This window comes from Corvus brachyrhynchos, unplaced genomic scaffold (genome assembly GCF_000691975.1).
Source record: "Corvus brachyrhynchos isolate BGI_N302 unplaced genomic scaffold, ASM69197v1 scaffold147, whole genome shotgun sequence".
NCBI classification, from domain to species: Eukaryota; Metazoa; Chordata; class Aves; order Passeriformes; family Corvidae; genus Corvus; species Corvus brachyrhynchos.
The window spans coordinates 1,116,189-1,140,447 of record NW_008239105.1 but is presented as its reverse complement, the minus strand read 5'-3'; the positions used below and the strand labels follow the sequence as shown (position 1 = coordinate 1,140,447).

At 35.6% G+C, this 24,259-nt stretch overlaps 2 long non-coding RNA genes across 10 annotated transcripts in view; one reads left to right on the top strand and one right to left on the bottom strand.

Moving 5' to 3' along the window:
* Positions 1-5,174: 5,174 nt before the first annotated feature.
* The window catches only part of LOC108447962, a 37,578-nt gene continuing 18,493 nt past the window's right edge, over positions 5,175-24,259 (bottom strand). For 6 of the 9 annotated variants that reach the window (XR_001863698.1, XR_001863695.1, XR_001863696.1 and 3 more), the window contains 3 exons: positions 14,791-14,899; positions 14,621-14,705; positions 5,175-11,740 (listed from right to left, as the gene is read on the bottom strand). This is a non-coding gene — a long non-coding RNA (uncharacterized LOC108447962). The remainder of the gene's footprint in view (positions 11,741-14,620; positions 14,706-14,790; positions 14,900-24,259) is intronic. The other 3 variants (XR_001863701.1, XR_001863697.1, XR_001863703.1) reach the window with 3 other exon arrangements.
* Positions 9,380-23,589, top strand: LOC108447963. Its single transcript, XR_001863704.1, has 3 exons — positions 9,380-9,392; positions 9,476-9,482; positions 19,629-23,589. It is a non-coding gene; the product is annotated as an uncharacterized LOC108447963 (long non-coding RNA).

Here is a 24,259-nt window from a genome sequence, read left to right as displayed (position 1 = left end):
TTTCTTTGTTTGTTTCATAGGACAGGTTTAATTCTGAAAGTGGTTTGAGAATCAGCCCAAAGAATTTTCAGCATGTGAAAAACTAGAACCACAGTAACAAAGAGCTCGTCAGTGGAAACAATGACAACACTGAAGATAAAACTACTAAAAAACTCCAGTAACTGTGCTTAAAGCTACCCCAGTAAGTGTACTTAAAGATATCCATAGCTAAGCATAACTATTTTTTGTATATGATAGTCTTTTATTGCAGGATCTCAACTTGCACCAAATGTCAGAAAATCAGGTTTGCACTAGCAAAGGGTAATTACTTGCCCTTTCCAATGCATTTTAGAGTATTACTTAGTAAAAATTTCTGAAGTAATTTCTGTACTGATGCCTGGGATGGCCACCTAGAAACAGAGACTAGACAAGAATAAGGGAATAAAGGGAGGTATTTATTTGAAGGGACTTCAAATGTACACCTTGGGCAGGCCAAAGGCTACACCCAAGATGGACTCCGGGTCACAAGTCCTTCACACTTTTATAAGTTTGGTTCATTTGCATATCAGGGTTAATTCTCCAATTATAAACTCAGTTAATGATGTAATTTCCCCAAGTTTTCCCCCCCTCTCAAAGGCTTTTAGTTTACACATTTTGGGGCCTGGTGTCCTTGATGTGGAAACCTAGAGAGGTTTGTTATGTCTAACCATTATGAGAGAACAGCAGCTAACAGGCCACAAGAAATTTCAGAGTAACACACTAGGCAGTACAGGACTTGAAAAATATAAAAATTAAAACCTAAGGCAACAATACAGCACTTTGAAGTTAGCTTACATGCACAGTCCACAAGTTTTATTGCAATAAAAAAGGACAGGGTATAAGTCTGCAATATGCTCATGTGTACTTTTCCCAGGGATATCAGTATTGTTACATATTAAATCTGAATATGATGCTTTATTTGTGTAGCTGGAGAGATTCCTGATAATTATCATCTCTTTCCTTTCAACAACTATGTTACCATGCATTATAGGATGGGGCTATTGCTTGCAGCTGTGCATTTGATAAAACAGAAATCTGCACTTTCAGCAATATAAGCAACAGCTTTACTGCCCACACAGCAATGATATTTATCATGATTTGTTCATCTGAGCCAATCAAAGTCTCATCTGTGCAATCAGAAAAGCAAAGCAACAACAATCAATTATCAAACCCCATTAAAAGTGAAAATGAGGATTAATCTCATGTTACAGTAGCCTCTCTGGTTCTCATATTGTTAATCATGTTTTATAAACAGCCATCAAATTTATAGTCCAGAATGGGTTTGGAAACCTCCTCACAAAATATTCAGTATGCTCATTAATTCCTTTCCTTCTGCTCTGAATATAGGGACATGTTCATATTCCATGTTTAAATTATTTGAATGAAGAAATCTGGAAAATCCTGGGATAAAACACTAATTTGAGTTAATGAACCGATAAACTCTTTATTCCTCCACAACTTAAAAGTGTGGGTGGCATAATTGTGTTTCTGTAGATAGGATTTTTTTTAAACTGAAGATTCTCAAAGGGATTGTAACACTATTTTTCTTTTGGCTTTTCACCATGTGAGGCTGTTTGAATCCATGATATCACCACCTGTGAACTCAAATGGCCCCTTTCCAGTCTTTCCATGCTTAAATCAACAAGAAGGCATTCTACAGAATGGTAATGCTACCAACATGCTTATTCCAGGTTGGAAGAACTATTACACATAGAAGCAACTGTGTCACTAGTACCAGACAAAACACAGAGATAATGAAGGGAAGAAATGTCTCAAAAAACTATTTTTACTTTTTTCAATTTGTCAGGAATAAACCAAGGGCAGAATTTTTGCTCCTATAGGAATTATAACTTATTGAGAATTTAAAGCCTTAATCTTCTCCCTCTGACATTTTTTCCATCTCTTTGAGGTTTTCAAGTACCAAGTCAGCACACCTCCTTTGGCTATGGCTTTTCCAGAGACAGCCTCCAAAAACCTACATAAAAGAAAATGGAATGCAGATGAGAGTCACTCATGAAATTAATACTGGATTTTTAGTTCAAAGCCAAAAAAAAAAAAAAAATTTATTCTGGTGTACATCTTGATGCAGCCATTCCTGTCCAGCTGGATGCCATTTAGAATCACAACTGGATTGCCACAGGGCATCCTGACAATGGGTATTTAAAAACCCATTATGACAAACCTTTAGTGCAACTGAGTTTATGGAATTAAATTAAGAAGGAAAAAGGCTCACTTCCAAATTAAAATAGCAGAAAAAAGATCTTACTTTAAGATTGTTCCAAAGAAGTTTATACAAGGCCATTTGACTATTTTTTTATTATTATTATTTTTATTTTTATTAATTTTTTACAATTGTGGGCAGTCAGTGTGGGAGAGCAAAGGGAAAAGAAAATAAACAAAACTAGTAATGCGATCCTGTTAAATGAAAATATTTGTCAGAAAGAAATAACATTAAAATTCAAAGAAAATATGCTCAAAGTTGGCTATTTAATTTTTAAAAGACCTGCATACAAATTTGAATTTATAGTGATTATTTAAGTTACAAAATACCCAGAAATTTATTATTAATTACTTATTTAAATGAAAGAGGAATATACAATTATTCTTTTCATTAAACTTGCAGAAGCCATGGTCATATACTGCTTTATAAGCTTCCTTATAGGCAAGGTATTTTAGATAGTTATTGGATAAAAGGCGAGTCAGTGACAAACAGAAAGATGTGGTGGAGTCACATAATCAAATTTCGTACATGTATGATGTGAATTTCTAGTACTGGCAATTTGATCACATTTGCTCCTATAATATTTTTGGATAATGTGAATAAAAGAGCATTCTATAGGCTCATCTCTGGAACTCAGAAAACACAAAGAAAATTAAGTACATAAAATAAGCAAAGAAGATCTTAACATAAAAATCTATAAAGCTGACATAGCTGCACTTTGTTATCAGGAGTTTCCTTCATACCACATTCGAATCACAGTAAGATACGTCTTCGGAGTATTTTCTTCAGCCTCACCCTTCTTGATTTTATATTTCATAGTACTTAATAACATTTATCACAGAGGTTTCTACTTATTAACAGGTAATCTATAACCTCTGCTTTTGAAAAACAAAGGAATTCACAGGAAATAGCTTGTCAGGATTAGACTTCATTACTATGGGCTGCATATGGAGAAATAGGAGTGTGAAATGTAATATTTGGTATGATACATGAGGAGAAAATAATGATGTTCAGTTTATGCTCTAGAACTTTGTACAGACTCTGCTAGGTACTAAGGGAAGCTATTAGGCCAATAAATTGAAAATTAAAAAAAAACCCCAAACATGAAAAACGAAAGGATAAAATACCAACAAACCACTGAGCTTTACAGTGTAATCAAGCAAAACCATACCATTTTATTTAGCCCTGATATTTAGTATTTCACATTAAATCCTCCACATTTACTTAAAAATTATGTATTTCTTCTAAAGTATATGTAAAACTTTAAAATATCCTTCATTATTTGTCAGAAAATATTAAATTAATTTGTGATGATGGCTATAAATAGTCAATAGTATGAAACTGAACTGGCACTGTTTGAAAATTTTGCTAGCTATGCCATTGAAATATATTTCAATTAAATGTAACAGGTTGAATCTCATTCACAATATGAAATTTCTTTGCTTTTCATTATGACTCTCTGTGTGAAAGCAAGTGTGTCTACCCCTACTAATTTCAGAAGCTGCATAACTGGTTTTTAATTTCATTCAACTCATGAAGTAGAGGAAAAAATTAATTCATTTCTTGGTATCTAAAATTAAAGTATGGAAACTCCTGGATAAGCTTCAACTGGTGTATGTCATGTCACAGATACAGGATGTCACAGCTTAAAAAGGGACATGGAAAATATGAAATATCAAGTATCCATTTTACACTTTCAAACACATTTTTGAGTATTTGCTTTCATTATTTTCAAAGTGAAACTTAGCTCTTTATCTCAAAGTCCTCTTCTTGCAGATCCTGAATTGCATATAAATAGCAATACAACATGCAAACAAACCAAACAATTTTAAATTATTGGTCAAATACAACCTTTGAGTAGATCCCCTCTTTTCCTTTTTTTTAGTAGAACTATCTTTTCCTTCTTTTAAAAATCATTCTACATCTCCTGCCAAAAGTATTTCCTAAATTTTCATGCCCCCTATTTTTTCTATAACCTCAAGCCTTGACAATTTCTCATCTACTCAGTTCTCTAGCATGTTTGGCATTATAGACAAATTAAGTAAAGATGAGCGTTGAGTGAATTTTTTTTTGTAATGACGTGTAGATTTTTTTTATACTGTGCCTTACAGCATTCTAATAGATGCCTAATTTTAATGCCTTTTATACTTCCTCTATTAAAAAAAACAAAAAATTGGTATTTGTCTATATGTAAAAATTTTTTAAAAATCCAATGTATCATATCTAAATCTACGCTTTATGAAATTAAGTTTTCATACTTGCTGATTGTTTCCATATATTAATTTTAGAGTTTATCTTTTATTATTTGAGCACACTGCTCTGGGTGTTCAAAGGCTATGTATAGCTTTCATAGATGGAGACAAGAAGCAGTGAGGCATAGACAGAAAGCAGGAGAGATTCTCACATGACTAACTCTGCTCTGCTTTTCATTTCATGTGAAACATCCCATGATAATCAAGAGCTGCAGAACATGCACATCCATATTTCAATTTTGACAACATCAGTATTTTGATCAGGCAACAGAATATTTAAATACATTCAAGAAACTGGATCCCTGGTGACCTGTGGTGCGGTGTCAGCATGACTGCTGTTTATTGGCATAAGAGACTCAGCTGAGTAAATACAATCTGGTGTTTCCAGCGAAGGAAAAAAGCAGGAGGACAGACAAGTATATTTTGCACTGGGGGCATGTATTAGGTCTAAACCAGGGAGGCTTTTCTCATTTGTTTAAAGAGTATAAAATCAGATATTGGTATTAATGATGGTAGAGGTAAATAAATAAGGAATAGCTAACTTGATTCAAATGGTGAGATTTTAAGCCTTTGGATGTCTCATTACAAACAGAATGGAAGACATTAAATTCCTTTTATTTTGACTGAAATGAGTTCCCCCATACACCATTTTTAGACACAAAATAAATAGACAGTGAAACATCTGCAACAAATGCAGGATGAGACCTTTACTTCCAGCTCTTTCAGGGGTTACAATTCATTTTGAAGCCACTTTTTTTCTCTTTAGAGTGTGAGCAATATTTGATTGAGACCAAAGCAGGACTTACTTCATCACAGAGAGCATTCAGAAAAATATGGCTAGTGCCCCAAGAAGCCTGTCCTCTCATTTATCAAAAGATACAGCATGTGAGAAAGAAAACAGTAATAGCAACAGTATAAATGAAGTTGAGAAATAACAATAAACAGGTAAAAGTTAGAATCAATGACAATATTATGAATTACATCTAAGACAATCATTTACTATGTACTAGAATATGCTTCAGCTACAAATAGAAAAATAATGTCAAGCACTGTTTTTCTTCTGTGTAACATCATTGTACATCTCTTTCTCTTCTTATGGACCACAGCTCGAGCACTGAAGCAGCAACCTCATCTTCTACCAAAATGACTTTACACAGCCAAGTAAAAAAACTAATTTTCAGGGATAGTGAAGTAATAATGCAAGTCGTCCTACATTTTTACAATCAAATATGACAAAGTCCACTGTCTTTGCTGGAAATTTCTTTTATCATCCTTTGCCAGACTCCTGAGAAGGAGACCTTACATAGTTAGAGACATTTTCTATCTTATTTGAAGGAACGCCTCAACCATTTCTCATCTCTGGTGATCACTCTTTCTTGCTATCTGCATCCTCAGATCTTTGCCAATATAAAGGGAATTTCATGAATTTGGATCATTTTGCTTTTTTCGTATTGCTCACCTATAATATTGTCTCATTATTTTACAGTGTAGCTGAATGACAAACAGCAGAAGAGTTAAAGGCAACATAGAAGAAGAAATCTTGACCGTCAAGGAGTTCACCAAATGGAAGCCCACCAGTTTTCGTGGATGGATTGCATAATATAAAAACCTTACATCTGGCCTCACACAGGTACAGATATCTGCAGTTTTTTCACTACCTTATGTAGACTGGCAGTGGGAAAGGGATGCTGCAGTCCTTCATAATTTCTGTTCATCAGGAGATTCTTCCCATTCTCTGAAATTCAGTGATTGGTTAATTAGACTGAAACCAGAAAAGCACTTTGTCTGGCATTACCAAGTGAGAGTCTGATCCTGATGCTTTCATAGTTTCTTTAGAAAAGGTAGCAGGGGATGAGTACAAATGACAATGATCATCTGCTTTCACAGAACAATGCCTTCCTGGGTAAAAGTCAGGCCCAAGTCTCTGATGACTTTCAGCTAGGATTCTTTATCTGGAAAGCATCTCAGGGAGTGGAGTTATAGCAAAATTAATAGGAAAACATCTAAGAAAAATTAGTAGGAAAACATCTAAGCTGACCAGATCCGTTATCTAAGGTAGAAAAACTCAGAGACTCTAAGAATTTGAAATAAGTTTATGGTGACTTTTCTAGTATGTGATGAAATTGAGTACTTGCATTAATTGTCCTGTTAATACCGTATTTCAGGTATAGACAATGATTAAATTTGGAATCATGACCACAATAGATAATTCTTCATTATTCATCCATGAAATAAGACCCTTAATTCTAGCACGTTTTTAGAGGCTTCGGTCATTAATATATTTCTCAATTTTATTAATGATAAAAAATACACTGACTTAAATACAGAAAATAATTATAACCATATGTTAGAAAAATAGTTCATAAACAATGCACATATCTTATGTAGATCAAAGAGAAGTGAGGTGAAGAGTAATTACAGCATTATGTAGTCAACAGCAGAGTAAACTAGTTCCATGACTAAATCAGGTATGAAACCACCCTACTGTGGTCTAAATTAGTGCCTTTAGGGAGTTAAAATGCAAATGTATCTTTTCTAGTGTATTTTCTTGTTTTGTCTTCTTAACACATAATATGCATACATAAAGCTTTCTGGAAAAATAGGTAAACTAAAGTCTACTATTGCACTTTAATTAAGCATTTTCAGAAGTCTTATATTTTTTCTGCCTGTTAATGAGTCCAGTTCACCTGGCACAGAGAAAATCTTTTGCATAGCTGGTAAGAGGAAGGTTCCTTTTACTACATGGTGACTAAACAACATCTACTTGCTTATCCAGTAAGTCTTATTCAGGCTGGCAACAGTTGTTCCAGAATTGTTTTTATTCTGATTTTCCTTTAAGAAATTTAGGAGTCAGAAATGAAAAATAAACTTATTGCAGCAAAGATAATCCTTCTTATCCAGTCTGTGATAAAGAAGTTGTGAAATTCTCTGCTACGCAAGTTCCTCCTGATTCCTGAAGGCTTAGCCTTTTCCCTAATGTTCATCTGTTAAATTTAATAAAGCACTGAAGTCTTAGAATCATAACATTTTTATTATTAATAATTCAGACTCTCAAATACCCCTTTTTTCTCTGTCTCCTCAACATCCGCACCCCCTTTTATGTTCAGTTTTGCTTCAGTTGCTGTTTTTTTTCTGGATTCCTTCATATTTCTGACTACCTACTCTTATCTTCCATACAGCTCTAGTCACCTGCTGAATCACATCGTCGCGTTGGAATGAACACATATGGAATGAAACCTCTCCTCCTGTGAGCTGATTTCAATCAGTTTTCTTCCACGTGGCCTATAGTCTAATGTTTTTCAAGTCTAATTTCAGATGTTATAGTATTGCTCAGCAAAAACAACTAAAAGTATTCCTGAAAGGGAATAAGAAACAGATCTGTAGAAATTGCGGAAGGTAGAACAATACTTTTGCAGCTCAGGATTGATTCATCTTTGGTTTGTAACATGTCTCTGCAGGAAATATGAGACAATAACCTATCTTAGCCTGAGTTAATAACTTCTTTGCTGGTTTGGATTGGTTCATTTTTTTGTTCAGTTTGTTTGTTTCCTGGTTTTTTGGTGGGGTTTTTTTGGGGGGTGTTGTTTGTTCGGTGTTTTGTTTGGTTTGGTTTTTCGGGTTTTTTGTTTTGTTTTTTCTCAGTGAGGTTTCAGTTTTCCTATTCTACCTGACAAAATGAGAAAGGATAGCTAGAGGATAGAAGTAAACATATTGTTCAAGACAGGGAAAATACAATGGAGTACTGTTCTCAAAACTGTTGTTTTGTTGACAGCAAGTATTACCCTCTTTGAAAACACTGACTAGCAAGATGACAGAAATAAAATTACTTTGGGCTACTTGCTATTTAGGTGTTGTGCCCTACTTTTTTCTAACTGCTTCACAGGAAATCCCAGACTTTCCTCCATGGGAAGGAATGTCTGTCGTCTTACACTTATATTTGGTTTACTGAGCTTTTGACCCTGGAGTTCACCACTGTATCCTACAGCACAGCAACACAAAAAAACGTGTTTTGCACATTCAGGCATCACACGGCAGTGTTTTTTAGTCTTGTTTCTGCACTGGGTGAAATAAGCAAGGAGAATAAATAAGTAATTATGAAAAAAGAATCAGGATTGCAGGTAAATTGAAGCCTTACAGAATTAGCACATTGGCATGTGTTCTTTAAAAAGTTACAGAGAAAAAAACACTGAACATTGGGTGGAGATGGGAGAACTACACACAAAGCAGGGAGGAAATATCTGGTATTCTGAACGGACTGAGGAAAATTTCAGCAAAGGAGATGGTGGGGAAGGCTGCAAGGATTCCCTCAAAAATCTGGCGATAAAAAGATTGCATGCAAAGGATTTGAAGAGGGAGAAATCAAAGGGAGTGATCACTGGTGTGTATAGACAACCTGGCAAAAGGAAGTAAAAAGCCTGAACATTTCAATAGGTCATTTATGTCTACAAAAGGCTGTGACCTTCAATCACATTGTATGTGAATATGCCAGTGACCTAATTGGTTTACTTTTTCAAAATGGATAAATAGTTATGCATGGATTTTAGAGCTCTGTATTCTGGAGAAGTGGGGTTTTTTGATTCTCTCGTGTAATTAGATCCATCCAATATTCAGGTATAAATCCATTTTCCCCTTTTAATATTTGTACATTCATTTGTGGAATCAGTGGATGCAGCAGGCTTTTATCCAAAGGCAAAGTAACATTATTAAAAAGACTAAGCTGCCATAGCCTGGAAGGACTGTTGGAAACCACAGAAAACTAAATAAGCTTCACTGTTTATTCATTGGGGTCAAACCTGCAGGTGTGAAAACTGTATTAAATTGCATCCTTAATTTTTGATTTCTCTACTATCTGTTAATATATTAAAAATCTTTTTCTGGAACAACAATCATATACATATATAGTAAAAGAGTATACTTAAATTTTAGAATGCTTAAAATTTTTAAAAATATTGGCCAGCAAACAATTTTGAAAAAAAACCCAAAGAAACAAGGTTTCTGTTACAAAACAGCATCTGTGAAAACCAGTTTTCATTCACATCTCATGAAGAGATTTATATGCCTTAAAGTGCAAAGATATGAACGAAACAATAAAGTCCAGCTCTGAAAATGTTCGTTCTTTTGTGACTTTCTCCAACAGTAAAAGAAATACCTTTCTTTTTGCGTTTTAGACTAGTCCTTGTCACCTGCACTCCATCTTGCATCAAGAAAAGAAAATTACTGGAGTGCAGAAGGCAGAAAAGCAAACGCTTTTTGTGTTTTCATTGCAGTGTACTGTACAAAATTTCTGGGGTCTCTTTCACTGCTAAAGAAATTGACTTAGAGATTGTGACAACACTGCAGCCTTTTTTCTCCCATCAAGCACATTGGAGTTATCAAACAAAAGATTTGAGATTATAGCTGTCTGAAAAAGAAAATGAAAGCTTTACAGAGAAGCAGATGCTAGAGCATTATATATTCCAAGTGTACACTATGCTGTGCATAGCCAGCTGTAACAGGAAAACGGCTTATTTTAATGTTACACACTGGTCTTCGGTGCAGTGTCATTGCATTATAACATCTGCCTTTCCTCCTCTCTCTGCACTATTCGCTACAGCCACCTCATGCCTACTTACTGACATTCTCTGCTCTCTGTAAGTAGCTTTTGCTGAGGGAATATGCATAGTCTTCTGTTTGTTTACATGCAGTAAACACTTTATAAGCACAGTTGCCCCTCAGCACAATTCAATTTTCTCAAACCTTAGTACTTGAGCTACCAGTCACTGTAGAGATCATTTTCACTGCTTATTGGGAAAAAAAACACAAACAAACAAAAAAAACCCAAAACCCAAAAACAAAAATGAAAAACCCAAAAAAACAACATGACAACTTTATATTAAACCATAATATTTTGAGTAAGTGTTACAATGGGGAAAACTCTATGTATGAAAGCATGTGGGAGGCAGAGAGTTTACCTATTGTTTTCAATAGCTGTAATGAAATTATTCTGCTGTCTTTTTCTGCTGTAGTGATATACAGCAAAGAACACTATGCATAATCCAGCACAGCCTGAAACAACTGGTATTTATAAATTCTAATTTCATCCATGCCTAGATAAGTGCAACAGAAATTTTCTGCCATATTATGATCTTAAATAAGAATTTGAGCCAAGGCTTATTTAAATAAGATGAAGGATGCCACCTATTCATTTTGTCTCAAAATTTCTCATCATCTTATTCATGACCATACTTTTAAGAAAAGATTATCATGTATAGATACTATAACCTAGGAAATAAATAGTACAAAAAGCTTTGCTACTAAAAAATGGGATCATTAGCCCTGCTCATTTAAAAAAAGACCCTTTTCATTATATTTGCACCAAGCGTCAGATTGGATTATGATTATAATGCTTGAAAATTATATGCTGCCCAATTTAATCTTTGGAATTACTTCTGTCGAATGAAAACCTGTCTGTTAAGGGATGTTAGAGCAGCCCTGGCCCAGGCCTTTCTCCTTTGCCCAGCCTCTGGAGCCCAGTGCAGTGTACTCCCAGGCTGTGGGACATGGCAGCTGCTGCTTTCCCACTCGCAGGTTCCACCTATAGCAAATCTGAGCATGGACCCACCAGCTCAGATCTCATTCACAGCTACTCCCCACCAGTGGATGGCACCCAGTTCTTGTAGTGCTCACACGTGGGATAGGCAGTGAGACTATGCAGAGAACTAGTTAGGAAAGGATTAACAAAAGATAGGACAGACAGACTGTGGTGATCAGGCACCAGTCTTAGTCAAATAAGCACAGTGACTGGCCCTATTTATATGGGACCAGCCCTCTCATCCCACTTTTCGCTTTTGTTTCTCCCCATTCCCTTCCCTTGCCTTTTTCCTCATCAGTCTGCCTAGTCCTGCTGAGCTCCTCTCCTCCCCATTTTGAACCCTCAGGTTTCCGTCCTTGTTGGCTGCAATACCCTGCATGCAGTTTCCTGATAGCCCATCAATTAGTGTAACTGACAAGGCTTGTTTCTTGGTTTTGTCTCTGTGTTAGTCCATCAGGTTTGTGTCACTTTGTCTATGGCTTACCTGTTTTTCCTTATTATCCCATCTGACAAGGTCCTCAATAAAATAATCTTACTGAAATAGACATTTCCACATCCCACACCTAGCAAAGGAATAAAAGGTCGGTCTTGTTCTTGTGCTGACACTGTCCTCTGGCATCCAAACATCACAATGGAAGATGTCGTTCACTTCAGCTGTAAAGAATCAAAAATTTGATCCTGGAAAGGAACACAAAGATAAATGGGATCTATGTGAAGTAATCCTGTAAAAGAGAAAAGAAAGGAGCAGGGAACTGATGGGTGAGAACTGAGGTAGGCTGTAGGAGAAGAAAGCTGGCATTCAGACTAAGGAGAAGCAGGGGGAATGATGAAGTCAGTATCAAATAAGCTGTAAGCTTCTGATTACAGTGAGAATCCCTCCAGATTCCCAAGTGAAACCTGTTACTCCAGTGTCCTCCAGCATCAGGGAAGATATGTGAATTCATCCAAAATCTACAGTTTATGACTGCCAAAGTATTGATACACTCAGAGGATGAAGCTGCCAGCTCGACATCTGCTCTGATAGTTCAAAGATCAGAGGTTTAGGGATTTAAAGACTCCAGTAGTGTTGATGAGATGGTTGTGAGATATGAGGGAATACTTTACTGTTCCTTGTTTGAATATATGTTCTAAATGTATATATTACACAGTTATTTGATATTAATATAGCCAATAAACATTAATAAAGCCTTCTTTCCCAATCATACATATAAGCTTACTCAAAGATCTGCAGAAAATTAAAGTGACAGTAAAACTGAAACTCAGATAATGTCCCTAAGTAAAATTTAATCTCATTGCCCATGTCTGTTATTAAACTACTTGCTGTTGTCAACTGATATCCCATTCTTCAGAGAATCACTCTTATTCCCACTATCTTATTCCACATTGCATATTCATATATATATCTTTATACCCTCTATTTACTTTTTGTTGAATATGTTGGAAAGGGAAGAAGGACCTTCAGAGGTAAAAATAAGGCAGCTGTATCTGCACTGTGGATCTGGATTAGAAGTTAGCCTTTTCCTTGGCAGTCCTGTGAAAAAGTTTTATTACAAAATTTGTAATGACTTTTTAAAGGCTAGTTTTTAATATTTGTTTTGGAGGTTTTTCCACTACAGACAGCAAGTCAAATTCATAACTGTTTAGAAGAAATGGAGAATTCAGCAGGGTCCATATCCTGAGTTTGTACTGAATTACACTATGCCAAGCACACTGAAGAATAAGAGGTTACAGACACCCCAAACTGGACACCCAAATCTAGTGAATATACTTAAGCTTAATTTCTCTGCATGGCCATTACCCATATGTAAAATGAAGATAATAAATCCCTTAACCTTATGAGGATTTTGTGAATATAAAGTAATGTCTGACATTATATTAATGAGTTCCATTTAGAAAATAGCACAGAAAAATCAATAATTTCTGCTTAAAGAGTGCAGTCTGATTAGTTTGAATCCAATAAGACTTGTCCACACACTGAACAAGGACGAGAGAACAAAATACTGAATACTTCTAATTAAGGAAGTACCATCTCTGACTGACGGAGCCAGGGATCCCATATGAAAAAAATATTCTGTGTGATGTAATTAAAAACCATTACAGCACATATGTCCAAGTGAGCCAAATGAAGGCTTCATAGGGAATTTTAATTTTAATGTTTTCTAATTTGAATGCTTGACTTTGTGACGTTAATTTTTTTAATATAATTTTCTGGATATAATAATAATAAATTGAGTAGGAGTAAAGAAATAAAAGGGTTATGTAAGATTTTCATTTGTGATCTGAAAAGCAATGGGCCTTAGACAAGAAAAGAGTCCAGAAGCTGGCTGACATTTCAGAGATACTGATGAGACAGTACCATTTCTGTGGGTAGATTTGCAAAGGGACAAGTGTAACACAAAGAGCTTTTCAGTCTTCTGATTTTTAAGTGTATATCACAATGACTTATGAAATATATATTATTTTTTCTTCCCAACTACATCACATTTGGTCAGACTCCTGATGCTCCATTTGAAAGTAAACAAAGTTTACTCACACCCCACAGCTTCCCATAAACAATGTGGTTTTCAACAAGGATATTCCTGAGGAGGAAAAATTGTAGTTCATCACCAGTTTTTGTTACCTTTTTTAATAATGGGACATTGACAAAGCTTTTGCTTGTGACTTAGAATGCTCCTCAACAGCTGACAATTGGATCTTACAGAGGAGCATTCAAGAATTCATGACTAGTATCAGAACTTCTAATATATTGTAGATTTTTTTTTGTATCACCACAAAAATGTGATCTTATTGCAAAAAAGGGAGGTAAAAAGGGGATCAGCTCACTTTTTAGTGGCTGTTATTTTTCCAGTAACACAGAAAGTGATAACATCTTCGTTTTAAATTGCCTTATACTTTTCAAGATAAAAAAAATTATTACTTTGTGGGATGAAAAAATGAAAGCCACAGTTATTCTACTCTGTGGTGCTCAAAATTCAGATTAAGCTTTTAACAGAAGCAGATATTTAGCAAAGGAATTGTTAAATATCTTGTTGTTAAATATTGTCAAAGCTATTACTCAAATGTGCCTGGTATTTACAATACTTTCTATATTTCTAGCACCTTCAAATGCCAACAGCATATTGTTTTTTCCACTTGTTTCAGAACAGTATTTCATATATTAACTAAGGATCAAGCCTAATGTTGATTGTTGGCACAGCACTGCTAGCTCCAGACAAACTGAGTAGATCATATAGCTTAGAAAACAAAAGACTGTGGCACATCTGTTCTCCAAGCATAGTCAGCAGATGACTGACTGTGTGAACAGTGGTGTCAAGACGAACACAGTGGTGCTGCACATTACATGAAAAGAAGCCTATAGTGCTTTTTGAGGTACAAAATATACACAAAGCCTATTCCCCGCCCTGCATCCCTCACCCACCTGCTCTTCCAATAACCAGCATGATTCATCCTTTATGAATTCTCCACTCTAAAATACACCCAGATTCTTGCACAGTGAATCTACCCTCAGCAGCAAAGCAGAAGGACTGGGAGAAACATTACAGAATGAAAGCTACCTACCTGTTTGATCTGGCAGAAGGAGAACCCAGATTTGGACTGGGGTGAACTCAGTCTCACCAGGAACAAATCCAACTCCAACAAGCACCTAAAACACAAAGTCCACACCTGAATTAACTTCAGTTCACAACTTGTGCCCCTTAACAGTTCTGTACCCCAAGATTACTACTTACATTAACAGACACTGCTGAGGTAGGAGATTTTCCTAAAGGAACTGACAGCATATGCTGAATCTCTTCAGATATTGTATTTGAACACCCACATCTCTCCTGGTTCTAAAGGCTGGAAAAGAGGGCTTGGTAAATATCCCAAATATTAGAGAAATAATACAGGGGACATAAAGACCCCTATGTAATTATACACCTACCTGTGTCAAGGTAGACATAAATTTAGGTCTTGTGGCTTTGGACAAAATTAATATCCAAAAGACATCTTGAATCTCCTCCAAGTAGTTAAATATTACTAAGATATTTAATGTTTCTATTCCAGGAAAAGGGCAGATGCAGCTTTCAAACTTCAACAGTCATGAGCAGTTTAGAAAGTTCTTGTAAAATACAATAATTATCACAGTGAAATCCTTAGCAGTCATGTCCTCAAGAAAAACCACCATATCCTCAAAAAAACCAAACTCTTGTTATTTTGACTCCTGCTAAACAAATTCCATGCTAATCCATGTGAGATACATAGAGAAGAAGATAATGTAGGAATTGCTAAGGATAGCTGAACTGCAGTTAGATTCAATATGATCATATTGAGTGATTTTGAATTTACACTGCATGGAAGAAAATAACAGAAGACTTAAGATGCTGTTAATTAATCTCTTAACCTAATCTGATTCTCTTCATGAGCAGTGTGAACAAGGTGGAAAAAGACTGGTCTAAAAGCCAGGGCATTTAGAGAGATAATCCTGGTTTTTTTAATAATTCTCTGAATAGCCTTAAGCACTTCTCTTAATCTTTTTACAACTCAGCCTCCCCATCACTTAAAAGATACCAGAATACTTGCTCACCTGCTTTTTACACCTGCAATATGGCTTTGAAAACACTGTTACAACATAAGTACTATATATTTCCTTTCTAATTTCTGTACTGTTTCCTGTTCAGGAATAACCTGGTTTTTTCCATAATGATAAAGATTATGTGACAACAGATTTGTGCTCTATGAATAACTGAAGGCTCTAAAACACCTGGTTTTATTTAAGTGAAATCAAGAAGCAGTTCATGTCAGTCATATAACACAGTTTGTAAGTTAAATATTAATGCAATTAAAACTAACTTGAAAGTGAGTAGAATACAGTTTTCAGAGGTTTTTAAAGCCAAAAGCACACAATATACTGGAGGCAGTTTTAAATCTTGGAGTGACTATCAGAATGGCAATGTGAAGTGCTACCCAGTCTTCAAACACAAACTTTGCATCTGAACATTTATTTCTTGCAGTCTGCTCTTTAACAGGAAGATTTCTTTATAATGATACGATGCAGAAATTTTGCAATGACTGATGATTAATTCAAATTGTATTAATCAGGAACACAATCATGTAGTTTGAAAACCAGCTAAAAGGATGTACTGCTAAAACCTGAAACAGGGAAAAAGGTCTTGCCATTTGTGTGAGGATATCAAAATTTGTTTTAACATTTAAAGTTCTGTAATAAGAAACGAATAGCATATTTGTGACATTTATAATTGATACCAGGCTGCAAAGCTCTATAATCATTATTGAAGATGAAAAAACTGTATAAAAGAGATCCAGTCACATTGGAAACCTGGGCAGATAGAGAAATGAGAATTTCTTGTGAGATGGTGCACCTACAGAATATTCCCCAATTCTAGGAAAAGATTTTTTAGAAGCAGTGATTTATTAAATGTCAGATGTGATTTGCATAAGATTGGATCCAAATACCACTAGTTGCTTCCATTTGCTTTTTCTCCTGTTTATCACTCTGACGCATTCACAAAGGTTTATTTTATCTGAAACCAATAGACAAAGCTATCCTTAAAAAAAAAACCAAACAAATAATACAAAATAAAAAACAAAACAAACCAAAAATCTCCACAAAATGTCCTTCATTATGGTTCCAGCATTCAAACTTGGTTATAGAAGATGAGTAGATCAGGGTAGCCAAATCACCTTAATTAGGCCTTTCATACCTATCTTCAGGAATGATACATATCGAACTCTTACTGCTTGCACAATCCACTCAATTATACTTACGTCAAAATTCATCAACAAACATGATGAAATTATCCTATTATTAGAATTTAATTTTTCACTTATTGGCCAAAATAATTTTAGCAACCAGAATACATACTACCTTATCAAAAGTATAATTCCTCATTTTCCCTTTCCTAATAAATAAAGGTACTATATATTTTTTAAAATGCATAAATATTATAAAATTAATTTATCTGCAGCCAACCATTTGGATATCTATTTCTTTTACTAAAAATAATAAAATTTTACAGGGTCAGTAAGTAAATAAATAGCCATCTCTGAAAATAACAATGGGATTCAAATTAGAAACACAAATGATCAAAACTAAGTAGATGAAGGCTGTGTATTTTCTAAGGTCTTATATGCGCAGTAAAATCAGATTGTGTATATTGGGCTGACAAGCCCAAATGGAGTTGTTCAGAGTCTTGCTCCAAATGTGTCTTTTCCATCCTGTGGGAATTTACAGCTTGAATAATGGTATATAACACTGGTAACAGCATAATACAGTGTGTCATGTTGGTCTTTCCACTCAATTGTATGTTTTAATTCTTGTTCCCATTTTGAAGACATTTTGAAGATCATTTTATTTTTAAAACACTTGCTGAGCAACAATCAATTACATATTTTGTGTTTACTTTTGACCAGAGTTTTGGACTTGGCAGAATTTTATTTTCTGTTTAGCAAAGAAGGTAATCAATTAAAGCATTTGTTGCTTAACAGCAACAAAACTGATTGTTTTCCAGCTTAATTTTTAAAATGTCAGAGAAACATTTGAAAGACATTATCTGGATTACTATTTTATACAGGATGCTGGGAGATTAATGCAATGTCAAGGCAAGGCAATAAGCTACATGCTGTTTGACTGGTTTTCTCGGTACCTTAGGAGAATTTTGACTTTTCTAAGGCCTAATGCTTTGAAGAATTATTGCATTGCTTTTATCAATTTATTAAATCAAAAAGGAACCTTTTTTTATTAGGTATGCTTAACTTTGAGACACCAAACATCAAAGAAGCAAGGAACAATTGACTTCGTTGTCATGAAACTTTCATTTCACAAACTGCACCATATTTCTTTAAGATCCTTTCACATTACATACCCATAAGATGGTAGGTTTGTTGCAAAGGAGTTTTTGCTTTGGGATTTTTTTGGTTTTTAGCAGAAAGCCTTTTCCTTATTTATCCTTCTTCCTGTATCCTCAAATTACTATTTCATTCACTGTCATAAAATTAACTCTTCGCATACTGCTTCATCAGATTTTACTTATCTCAAGATAGATAATTTGTCAGGAAAGAATAATCAAGAACAGAATACTGCTAGCACAGCACTGTTATATGTCCCCACCTGAAAAGCTGTGTAATTTATTATAAAAGCAGGTAGACTGTAAAAAGAAATCTTCAGTTTTTATCCACAATCTTTAATTTATGTACAAAATATTTGCAACTTTTGATAGTTATAATGCTATCTTATGGTGACTGCCAGAAATATCAACATTTGGATACATATGGGATTGCACCTGATTGAACATGTTGGACTCATCAGAAATTTCTTTCAGAAATTAAAGTTTTCAATGAATTGACATTTATATTCTGTATCTGATACCATTGTTGTCTACAATAAAGTTGTCAAATCACTCATTAGTAAGAAGTCTGCTGTATTTATGCTGAGCTTCAGATTTGATTTTTTTTTTATAAAAATCAAATGTAAATTGCTGAATACATTGATTCAGTAATGAAATAGTATTATTTACTTCGTTCTTAAAATGCAAATTAAATGTCTGGGTTGTACTGGATTCAATGACATTGTATGAATCTTTTTCCATCTGAATGGACATAAATACAATAAGAATGTCCCTTACATCGATATTTCCTAAAATAATTATAAAATATTTATTTGAAATTTATTTTGTGTAATATTATTCTGTATACATTTAAATCAAAATAGATGTGGATCCATCAAAGGAGTATTTTAAAGAAACAAGGCTTGTTTATCACTTTTCACTAGATTAGGAAGATGACATTGAGGAAAAGCTAAGTCCCCATCTTCTGAAGTATTACAGTGGCTGGTTTAAGCAACTTTTGACAACTGATCTACAGAGGGTAACTTTCATTAAAGAAAGCAAGCCTAGTATTTCTCCTGTTCGAGCTCTTCCCAACACCATTTCTGCCTTTTATAGACCCAGTAATCCAGAACTGGATAAATCTCAGTATCACAAACAGGATTTGAGTGTAACACCTGACTTCAAGACTTTAATACAAGACTCTCACTTCCTAAGGAGACCATTTCATCTTTAACAACACGTCTATTACCCAGACCACCAGCATTTAAAAGGGGTTCTATATCTAAGGTGCCTGGTTAATAACAGTCCCTACAGATTATATTAACTAAAAATACAGCAGTTTCATCTTCTGTTAGTCTAGGAAGAGAAAAGGGCACTGTGATTTATAGGATGAAGGACTTAACACAGGTTAAATCAAAATTTTGGTTCTAAGGTTTTTGTGAGAAATTGTGTCACATTCTTTCAATTTTTTTCCATGTGATTATAATTTCACCGAGAGGACACTTTTGAATAACCAGGACTATGAATCCCCTTTTTGCTCTGGCTTCCTGAAAAAATTGCTATGAACTTCTGGAAAAAAATCAAGTAGATACCATGTAATGATGCCTTAACAACATCACTTTTTTTACAACAGTACTTCCTCCTCAATTATTTAGCCTGGTAACAGAATGTACTAATTTGAAAGCAAACCAGTGGGAGATCCCAAGTCAGAATTACAACTTAATAGGAAAATTAAGATAAAGGCAATAGTACAGAAACACTGGCTTAAACTGACAGAGCCAGGATACAACATGACACCCTGTTGGTCAGCGTGGTGGCTGCAGTCCTGTTGGAGCAATAAATGTGATTCTGTTGAAGCGGTGATCCTGTAGTAAAGTCTGGTCCTTTTCTGGAGGTCTAGTGGTGACCATGGAGCTCTTCTCTGGGAATCCCGCAGGTCGTTCTGCTTGTGGTGTTCCAAACCTCAGATTATATCCAAGTAGGAATGCTTGGTTCCTCCCCCTGGGCGGAGCATTTCACAATGGGATGATAAAATTTCATGAGTCATGCAGTGAGGCTGGATGGCCCATTGGCAGAGATATCATCCCGGAGGGAGTTATCAGTCATGGAAGAGATGAAGAACACTGCCCCACCTGGTTTTAAAAGCTTATGAAGAGAGTAATAGAATACATACTTTTGGTTACGTCTTACATTGTAACCTAAGACACTGAAACCTTGACGTTCATCAAATTCTGTGGTAAAGACCTTCATGTTAGTCCAACTACATCAAAACTCACATATCACTAAGCAACTGGATGAACTATTAAAAACACTTTAATCGTGAGCAACATGGGGGTTTTCTTCTGAAGCCTTGGCTTTTACAATAAGGATGTCTGTCTTGAAAAAGCTTTTAATATTCACAATTCTGCAGAAATATCTAAAACTATTGGACAAATTAATCTCATGTATTTCCTACACACCATTATAAAGCAAGTTAATAACGTTGGATGTCCAAAATCATGATTAATCTTTTATATCCAATTTCAACAATACTCTGCTTTGCTCATCAGCTATTGCCAAAGACAACCAAATAACCCCCACAAAAGTGAAAGGATATATTTGCTGAAGGAAGTAGTGTAATTGCTTTAAACAGGGATTATACAGGTTCATTTCAATGCTTTGTCTAGAAATTCATGGCACGTCATTTCTTGAACAGTCAACAAGACGTGGTTAAAAAAATCACTTATAAAGCATCTATTTATTTTATCTAGCCATATAACATGGGAAGTTTCCCTTAAAATATAGTAAGTTTAACTTGATTTCTTCTAGATATTCCTTGCTAGGTCTTACTCACAACACTTTTTTCTTCCTTGGTGCTGATAAGGAGTTTAATTATTCTCATAAATTTTATTATACTGACAGCACTATAATTTCCTTGTGGTTCATTTAAGCATAAAAGATTTTTTTTTCCATTTTTCTGGAACCTCTCCTTTTACTTTTTTAGAGATAATCAGTCAGCCTCTGAGATTCTTTCAACCATACTTTGGAAACTTCTGAGTCAATTTTATCTCATTTAGCCCATTCAAAACACAATTTGTTCAAGTATCCAAATCCATCTTTCTTTAGTCTGATAGAAAATATTTGTGGTTAATAATAATTGTGTTATTTATATTGACAATGTCCAACTGCATACACTGGAGAAAACTCAAATGAAACCATTTATTAGTTCTGTTGTCATTATTTTTCAGAGAGCTTTCCTAGGCCACTTAGCAGCAGACAACACTCTCCTCAGTTTTCCTTTTACTGCTAATGCACTCATAGCATTATTTATTATCTTTTGTGTGCCCTGGTAGTTTTATTTAATTTCATGCTTTGGCCTTTCTCTGACTTACTTCGTGCATGCTCTTAAAGAGAATTCCACTATCAGGAAGAGTTTTATTATTTCTATAGACTCTCCTTGAATTTGGTGGTAGTAGAGGGAATAGCTGTAGATGAGGTGGGACAGGAAAGTTGGTGTCATGTGAAAAGGGGAGATTTTCTCAAACCCTTTGTGTTTTATTAGCCTGTCAGTGCCCCAGGAAAGCCAAGACCCTTGTGCCCAACCAGTCTGTCAGCATCCCACCATGGGGACCCTTCACTGACTATTCCAGTGGGTTAAAGGATGCTTGGACTGGCTGGTTGAGGGACACATGCCAACAGCATAAGGGAGATCCCCTCCCAGGTCTCCATAGCCAAGTGTGTTCCCTGCTGCCGGCAAGTGCCAGCACCCTTGAAGGACTCACACTAACTTACTTTTATACTACGTTTTATGTTTAAGTGGAGTTTGAGTAACTCCGGTCATCCATCATGTTCAGTGGGGGGTACCTCAGAGGTGGCTAATGTCAGCATTACACCTGAGGCAGCCTTTGGGATGGAGGTGTGCACAGCACTACCTCTGTGATCTCACCATGGTTGCTGGTTTAGCAGCAAGACAACTTTTCTTCCCCTCGGTCACAAGCTGCTATGAGGCTTATCAGCTACAAGGTACCACTGAGTTCCCCTTCTTGCAAGGATTTCAACAGAGCCTGGCTGTGGTGTGTCAACTCTGCTCCATTCTCCTTTTAGTTCCCCTTAGCATGTGTTGTGTGTGGGAAGTGAGACATGCTGACCAAGTCCCATCCAGGGAGCAGCAACTGCATTTCACCCAGGGAGCAGCAACCATTTTCACCCTGTAACTTCCTTACTGTTAAATCTTCTGCTAATGTGAATGTAACTTCCTGGTTTTCTCCAGCTTTACCCCTAATCACTTTTCCACACCATATTTGTTCTATACCTCACAAACAGTTCTCTTAGCTTCTGAAACAAGGTAGTTGTATTTGAGCTACTTGCTACAAATGGTCCTTGGCCCAAGCCAAACACTAACCTCTGCATGGCCCCTGAGGCAATGGCCACTGGCACAGGCTGTAACTATGTCAGGAACAGCAATTTAGCAGATCTGGGTTTGTTCAGATCACCCTACACAGGTATTCTGGGCTGTTTACTAATGTAGAAATAGGAATGCTTATAATTCCAGTATTTAACGTGAAGAAAATCAGAATTGAGATCCCAAAAGCCTTTTTTAATTTTAACTTATCAGGCATTACACCTTGCAAAAAGGCCAAAGGACCACTCTGAAGGTCTCTACATATTAACAAATCTGCACTGTAGAATTGTGGGATTTCTGAGGCTTTTTCTTGAAAACCAAGGCTGAATGGCCAATCTGTTATTTCCAGGTTCAATTTACAAAATCACTTATTTTATAAATTGAGAACAGGTAAACTGTTTACCTCTGGTGTCTTAAAGTCCACATCATAAAGAACCTTTTAAGGTGAAGATAAAAAATTTACACATCTGACTTCAAACAATTGCTTAACACTGAGAAAAGTAATACGCTTCTGGTTTACTTCCTTTTCCTTTTTTATAGCCATAGAACCGAAAACTCTAATTGTCATTGGACTTCTAGCAGAACAGTATAAGAACAAAATAAGTACAATATATATGATGTATATATGGTATATATTCCATAATGCAGTTCATAAAAAGTTTGGCTTTCATCATTATTTAACTCACAGACAAATACAAACTAGCCCTGGACTTCAGCTTTATGGGGAAAAACCATACAAAGAAAAATGAATAAAACGTCCAAAACCTAATTTAAATGATACACTGAAGGAAGTGGATAAACACAGATCACACTCCATGGTACCTATTCCATGTTGCCCATGGACTCCACTGTCATTGAATGGATCATTGTAGACCTGCTTCTACTTCAGAATGGAAAGCAATAATTGGGAGGAACATACAATGATCATTTAGTCCAACTTCCAACCATTGGGACATCATGTTTCATTGGGTGCTCTAAAAATTCTCCAAATGTAAAAGGTTCCTCCAGGAAAAATGACACGATTCAAATTTCCATAACCCTAACACAAAACGTAAACCCTACACCTAATTCTAACCATAAAACTAAAGTCAAACACTCAGCCTAACTCTAACCCTAAACTCTAACCCTAAATCTAACCATAACCATAAACCAAAACACTAAGTCTAACCATAAAAATAAACACTAAACCTAATCCGACCATAACTTCTAACCCTAACCCTAACCATAACACTAAACCCAAATCCTAAGCCTGACCCTAACCACAACCAAAACCCAACACCCTACCCCTAACCATAAACCTAAACCCTAACCTGAACCCTAACCCTAACCCTAGGCCTAACCCTAACCCCTAACCCTAACTCTAACCCCTAACCCTAACCATAAGCCTAACCCTAACCCTAAACCTAATCCTAACCCTTAACCCTAACCCCTAACCCTAACCATGTTCATATGGATAACACATATCCTGCTGTATTGCTGAGCAGCCTGATATCCACCTCATGGCTAAGGCTCAAGAAATCTTCAAACCCAAGTTACCTTTAACTACAGTTTGAACCATTTGACATGAAGAGAGTATATTTAATGTTTTTCATCCCCATCTCCTTCTCTAGTCCCCCTTCTTCCCTAAGTTGGAATTTAAATGTCTGTTCAAAATCAACCTCCAAGGGATGCTCAAGCCTAGCAACGGGGAAATTTTTTATCTGTTTTGTGATTTCCAGGTAGAAAATAACGAAAAAATAATTCCTTACATTAAACCAAAGAATTTCACTGGGGTGATTGTTAAAGTGGGATAAGCACCTTTTGTATGCTCAAGAATGAACTTTGAGAGTGTCTCCTCCTTACGACTATCTTCAAAGGCTCTCCAGTGAGCTGCTTGACTTGAATTCTACTCAAGTTTCCTGTGTAGTGGATAGCTGAGTATGGGCTCCAACCATAAATTTTAGGAAATAGTTGGGCACCTAAAATTAAATTTTGTAGGTGCAGTGTCTCATT